We start from the raw sequence: 7,367 nt of genomic DNA, 5'->3' as shown, positions 1-7,367 counted from the left end.
AATTAATAGACAATATGACAAAGCGGGTCGGCCATGTGAGGGTGGCATAGACTAGAAACAAGAGCTACTATGATCTAAAAATCAGTTTCAGATTTTAATAGAAAATTACCTTCAAGCTTCCGAGCCTCCTCCTCTTCACGGGCTTTTCTTTGCCTCTCCTCTTCAGTCTGTAGGAAATATATGATTTCCTCTTAGCTTCCCTTTCCTGTTTACGTGACTGGATAATGTTGCTGATCGTCTCTTCTCTTTCCTTCCTAAGTCTGTCGCGTTCAGCTTTCCTACAATTTACCACACGTTCTTGGAAAACATTCTGCACAAGACCAAGAAAATATGCCAATTATATACAACATAGAAACTAAACAAGATTTTCACATGGCCAATCGCTTGCTACAGAATATACAGAATGCTCCAAAAAAACCTTGTTCTCCAAGATCCTGCTCAGCCTTCTTTTCTCTTCTAGGTCTCCAGCATGGCGTTGCCTACTTAAATCAACCTCTCGCTGTATCAAGATAAGGGGAAAACAATTAATGGAGTAAATTTTATGCAAATTCAATTATAAGTACAAAAATCATTATTATCATATCACAGTGCATAGAATCTCCTGTGAAAAGGAGCACTAATAGATGAAGTTTCCACCAACGAAGATGACAAATTCAGACCTGATGCTCAAGCTCATGATGAACCTTCTCATCTTCTAAGCGCTTCTGAAATGTAGCTTCAATAACTGGGGCAGCCTCTTCCCTTTTTGCTCTCTCCAAATAATCCATCGTTTTTCCAAGCTTCTGTAGCCTTTTCTCCATCTCTTGCTTCTCCCTGAGCTGCTCACTAACGGCTAGGTCCATCAAAGACTGCTTGGTTAACTTTTCCTGAATTCATATAAAATTCGTTAATTAGAAAAATTAAGGTCAGCAAAACATCAAAGAGATCTATCAAAGGAATCAATTCACTCACCCCCTCTAAGACTGTTTTCTTTCCTTTCTTCTTTCCCCGCTTTTCAGCTTCCTGCAGTAATGCTTGGGCTTCCTCAAGCTCACGTTCTTCTATTCCCGGCGAATTCTTTGATTCTTCATTTGCTCAAATTCTATGGCAAGCCTTTTCTGCTCTGCCTCTTCAGTTATCTTCTGTAATTTCAGTTTCTTTGCCTCCTCCTCTCGTTCCTATGAATATAAAAGTCAATGATACTGAATTAGAAATCAAATAACTAACTCACCCACACAAATCCATCCCAATAAGTCAATGACATACCATTTCTAACAGCTGCCTCTCTTGCTCTTCTTTGCGCTTTTCAATTATTGACTTGCGTGCAAGCAGGCGTTTGTGTTCTTTTTCAACTACTTCTACTAAATCTGAAAGCGATTCCCCCAATTTAGGTGTTCCCTTCCCAGGAGGGTATATCATGACCCTTGACTTGCTAAGGGATTCAGCAAGAGTGGAGAGGTGATCTTGTAAACCTCTCTGACTCGAGACTCTGAAGAGAAAGATTCATTTACAGCATTCAATGGAGTCTATGAAGGAACACACAGGAAATTCAAAACAGAAGTTCAAAAAACTTTAAATGCTGAAGTATATGCCCGGAGGGTATATACACTAGGCAGTAGGCACTAAATTTGTTGTAGGCAACAGGAAGTTGGCAAAAAAGGAATTTCATTATCTTGCAAAGGTTTGGCCCCTAGTGGACCTGGCTACTGAGAGGATGGTGAGGAAGGATATTGGCCATTCCAAGATGTAAGGGGAAATTAAAAACTGGGAAGGAGCATTCAGTTTCACAGCAACAAAAATGTGAACTGTAGCATCAGGGTGATAATAGTATGCTCAATTGGCCATGCTAAGAAACTCAGAAAGATAAAAAAAGGTTAGATGGTTACCTTGCTACCAAAGAAAATTGCACCCTTCCTGTAATTCACTTTCATTGATAAGAAATTATTTTTCACTGCATCAACAGAGATCTTCTCCACCATCGGAAAATCAAAAAAAGGAATTATATTTGATAGGTTTTCAATGGTTATAGTCTGATACACCTGTGAGACCTGGATATATAAAGAACAAAAAAACACAATTATAATGTAAGATACCAAAAGTGTTCCACAGGAAGTCGCATGACATGGCAATACATACCCGCTGAAGTAACCGAAGAGCAGCAAGCTTCTCCAGAGAAGGAACATACTGAGACAGATGTACTTCTGGAACTGAGGAAGCAGAAGCAAGTTTGCCTCCAATTTTTGATATTTTTGTTAGCAGGGGCTGTACTTGCAGTGCAAGGTGTAAAGGGAGAAATTCATGTTCCAAATATGGTAAAGATCCTTCACTTCCTGAGCTACACAGTTCATAACACCTTTGGCCACCTGAAATGTCCAAGAGACTTAAGAATGACTGAAATGCCAAAAAAGGTATAAAAATGTAAATCTACGCAATCAATTTTTTAACCACTAAGGTGTATTGTAGGATCTATACTTCAAAACAGTAGGCCTAAGCAATGATTTAAAATGATAAAGATTGTAGCTTAATCAAGAGAGTAGAGAGACCGGCAAAGCTGAAAAGGAATAAACAGATAGTTACATAATCGACAAATTAAAAAAATAGAGTATCACAAAGCAAAAGATATAGCCAGGACAACTATTACCACTTCTCTGTTCTCTGGTTTTGACTCACATCAAATGCAATAAGGTTTGCCACTCTGAAATTTCGTTCTTTCTCATTTCCAAGCTCCAAATGAGATGCTCCATACGAACGATCATAAGGGGTTACTGAGAGTGCAGCTAGGACAGCAGATGAAGCTATCATCTGCAGGTCCTTGTGATTAAGGTTCTTGTTAAAGCTTTTCTGGAGTGAGAAAAGCTTAAGCCATGCATAAGCATGATAAAGATGATTGGATGACATCCAGAAGATTTCTGAAAGCTTAGAATAGTATACAACCATCAACGAAGATTTAGGCGTTTTTTTAACCATGCACATCAATCCAAATATGTCCTCAATAGAACGAAAGGCTTCCTGCAAATCAGAAGTAAAGAATGAACTTAGAGAAAATATAAGGATTGCACAAGTAAGTTATTAGCAATACCTAAGTGCATTTATGGGAATAAGAATAGATAACTTACTAACCTGCCAAAGCTCGAGCTCAGTTGCAACTTTCAGTTGCTCAAATCTGGTGTCCAGATACAACTGCAAACTCTCAGGAAGAGTAAGGTCAGGTCTATCTCTCTGGTCCCTGTATTTGTTGAGGTTTGCAAGGTGATTCCTGATTATTTCACATAATCTCCGAAACTCGGTAGTCCGTTTGTATTGTTTGCAAAATTGGAAGGCGATGTGCAGTCATCTGAATATTCAAAATTAGAAGATTGATGAATATCATGCCAACACAGACTGCCAAATAAAAAATGACCAACAAATAAGAACATGGTATGGCTCATCAAATAAGAACATGAAATTTTTTATACATCCCATTAAAAACAATGTTAAGAAAACACTTATATATGAATAAAATAAGGTAAAGGCAGGATCATGAATATACACATGAAGAACATCATGAACCAAACTGAATATAAATAGTACTACAAAATGAATGTAAACTATAACTATAATGAAGAAACTTACAGCATACAGGGCTTCCAATCTTGAGTTGTTGCGCAGAATTTCAAGAACACTTCTATACGTCTCCCACAAGAACTTAAACCATGGAGTGACAAGCTCCCTGTCTGATCTGTCCTTCCCTTTTCGCCACTAACATAGCTCAGAAGCAGATCCTCGGGCCTTTTATCTGCTTCTAAATCATCAACATCTAAAGCCTCTTCCAAGGCCTGTGCTTGGCTGCGTGCAAGCTCAGCTTTCTCGGTGGACAACTGCATGAAATGCTTTATCACTTCCTCCAGTGAAGATATGTTGACCTGTTGGCAGATACCACGGTATTGGATAAGGCCATCCTTGGCATGTCTTCCCCTCCTCATGTCAACACACAGCTCCACATACTTGAACATTATTTTTTCATGAGTTCTTGTCCAGGCTCTATACCTCCTCGAGGTAATAAAACTATGAAGAGCCTCAAGTGCTTCTTGCTTTTGTCCAACATTGATCAACTCTGCATCAGCAAATTTACATGTCAATAACAGCTGAGAAAAAAAATACCATCTACAGCTCTATTTAAAAAAATTATCCCCTTAGTTTCTTCTCTGGGTATTGGACTTCAAAGGTATACAACAAAATATAACAGATCAATTTTAGAAGAAATTCCCTCCAACCCTTCACACCTCACACACAGTAAGAATTACTACTGGTTGATTTCCAATACTTCAATTATATAAGAAATTAAAAAAGGTTAATCCCAAGTTCCCAACATACTAACATATATGTCAATGTCTGGGTAAAATGACAATAAAAATTGGCAAAACAACAAGATGCACACTGATTTTTATTTGCAGGATAACAATAACTGTGACAGCTTCTTACCTTCAGCACGCTTTAAGGCATTCTCAGGTCTGGCAAAAGTAGCCATATTGGAAGACAATCCAACTGTTGGTACTCTGCAAAATTGGAATTAAGTCAACAAATGAATCATTTTTGTCGCCGTACCGATGTTAATCAGAAGAACATAGTGGTCACCACAATAGCCAATCCAAAAGGAACAAAAACAAAACGCTGATTGCAGCAGATTTTCACCCTTTAATTACAAATATACTGTTACTTATACAGCTTCTCCTCTCTTAAAACAAGGATATCGCTTTGATTTGAGGTAAATAGCGTGTTTATGGACTATCGGAACGAGAAACATCAAATTCTTCAAATTTATGGCTCAGTAGAACAAATTGCAGATTTTTCACAGCGAGAAAACAAAGTCGATGTAAGAAACGCCTTGCAGATTTATACGATTCATACTTACAGGCTGAATGTGGAGGTGACTCTCGCGTCGGAGGCCGCAGCAGCGGCAACGAAATCGACGGGCGGCGGCGGCGGATCTGAACACCCGTGCGAAATGTAGTAGGGTTATGGTATCAGGAAAAAATTATGACAATATCTATATGGAGTATATGACCAATAATACAGTGGCATATAGTAGGAGTATTATTTACTCGATAAAACGAAAAAAAATAGTGTGCAAAATATATATGATGAATATAAATTATTTTTAAAAATGCATAAATACAAACAAAAATACAAGTATGTCATTTGATTTATTTTATTTTGCATTAGAGTATGTATGATGTTGAATACTCTAGCCCAATAAATATCTTGATTGACACAAACTTTAATAAATTATTTGACGTTTAAATGATTAGAAAAAATCAGTAAATATATAAATCCTACTTTTTCATTAATATTCTAATAGTTATGGAAAAGTGAAAATATTTAATGAGGATGAACGATATAAGATTTTGAAATGTGGAAATATATGAAAATACTTTAATGGGTTGAGAAACAAAGCATCTCAAATATAAATATGAAATATAAATACATCAAATTATAGAGATTTCTCATAGTAACACTTTTACCTATAATGATAAACATGCAACATGCAAAGTTCATGAGTTGTGTGTAGACTAGAGTTCAAATAATTAAATTTAATCCCAAATACTCCCTCCGTCCTCAAGAATATGCACTTTGAGGACGGCACGAGAGAAAAAGTAATTAAAGTATTGTTAATGGAGAATAAGTTCCACCTCAATAGATAGAAAAGACTTTCCAAAACTAGAAATTGCATATTCTTGTGGGACGAACTAAAAATGAAAGAATGCATATTTTTGTGGGACGGAGGGAGTAATTTTTAGTGCGATTGTTGAAAACTCACCGCCACTTTAAAAATTCAATTCAATTAAGATATACTCCCTCCGTCCCGCACTACTCGCACTTATTTCCTTTTTGGGTGTCCCAAGTTAGTTGCACTCTTTCCATTTTTAGTAAAAATGTTCACCTACAGCCGTCATTTTTGACCTTCCTATACACTCATTCCTTAATATCCGTGCCGAAAAAGAAAGGGGCGAGTAGCCCGGGACGGAGGGAGTATTGATCTTAACCAAATGGTCAGGGGATTGATCCCTGCTAAGTATGGATCAGCTTTAAATCCTTGCTAGCTGTCTCACCCTTTGAGGTGCCTAAAAACAGCGCGGGGAATAGTTAATGGGCTCGCCAGTGATACCCTTGGTAATTACCAAAAAAAAAAGATATATTGATCTTAAAAATCATAAATATTGTTTGAATTATGTTATTTTTCGTAGCCTTTAAAATTTATCTTTAAAAATAGTAAATTTTGCTTGAATTCTAATATTTTTCATAAACTTTAAATTAATTATAAAAATTATAAATTTTTGAAAGTGTGTAATTTTCTTAACCTGGCCCAAATAGATCTTTTTTTCCACAGATTTGATCTTATGTCGCCCACTGTTAAGTATATGTAGCTTAGTTTGAAAATTGAATTATACATGAAACGGTGTCATCTCGATGTTCTAATTCTTAAATTCGATATTGAATAAGTTAAGCTTAATATAACAAGATACGCCTAGTAATTTTGACGAGTTTGAAGAATGATCCGTCATGAAAAATTGACATCAATCATAAAATCTATGATTTTTAATACTACTACTACTATGTTAAAGTTTATGAAAAATACTAAGTTTCAGCCATAGTGTTATGATTTTTATAACAAATATCACTTCAATTATAAGGTCTCGTCGTTGAAAGCATGAGAAATGGCGAGGACAAACTTTTAGCTCTTCACATCCGATGCTTATGGCCTTTCATCTAAAGTATATCCACATGTTTTATGAGGTGCCTTGATGCCAAGACCTTTCATGTGGTCTCTCATATCCTATAAATTGGTAGTTTTGAAAGATGAGAAAGACACCAACTAAAGAATTTTCTCTTTTCTCTAGCTCTATACATCTTAATGTGCACCAATCCGTAAGCACTAGTCGAGATGTATTTCATTTTGCAGCGAGAGGATACGTTTCTAGTTTTTAGTTCTTTTATAATAGTAAGAGTTTGCATACGTAAAAGCTACATTATTTCCAACCCACATCAACTAGAAAACTTTTTTTTCCATTATTTATCTAGATTTTTTCATATTTTTGTGTAATTTTAAGTTTGGACTATAAAAATCATTTTATGATCAAGTTTTTGTACTTTTGATTATAATTTAAGAAAAATCATCTTCAGTATAACATTTCTGAATCAATCCCGTTGGGAGACGAGCGCAATAAACCCCAGTGGCCTAGCACTACCGCAGTGCAAGGGTGGTGGTGCGTGAGGCAAAGGAGGCGGTCACGATGGGCGGAGTGAGGAAAAGGAGGTGGTTGCGATGGGTGCGAGAGAAATGGGAAATTTCCTTCATTGCAGGATGTTTTACTAAACATTTTTTTCACACGAGGGCGAGCGTGGGGCGA

The 7,367-nt window shown here is 36.6% G+C and overlaps 1 pseudogene; it reads right to left on the bottom strand.

The window, feature by feature from the left end:
• Positions 1–109: 109 nt before the first annotated feature.
• LOC121789528 lies at positions 110–5,027 on the bottom strand (annotated as a pseudogene).
• Between the last annotated feature and the right edge of the window lie 2,340 nt (positions 5,028–7,367).

The sequence above is a fragment of the Salvia splendens genome, unplaced genomic scaffold (assembly GCF_004379255.2).
Source record: "Salvia splendens isolate huo1 unplaced genomic scaffold, SspV2 ctg27, whole genome shotgun sequence".
In the NCBI taxonomy this organism is placed as follows: domain Eukaryota; kingdom Viridiplantae; phylum Streptophyta; class Magnoliopsida; order Lamiales; family Lamiaceae; genus Salvia; species Salvia splendens.
This window is presented reverse-complemented; position numbering and strand designations above follow the sequence as displayed.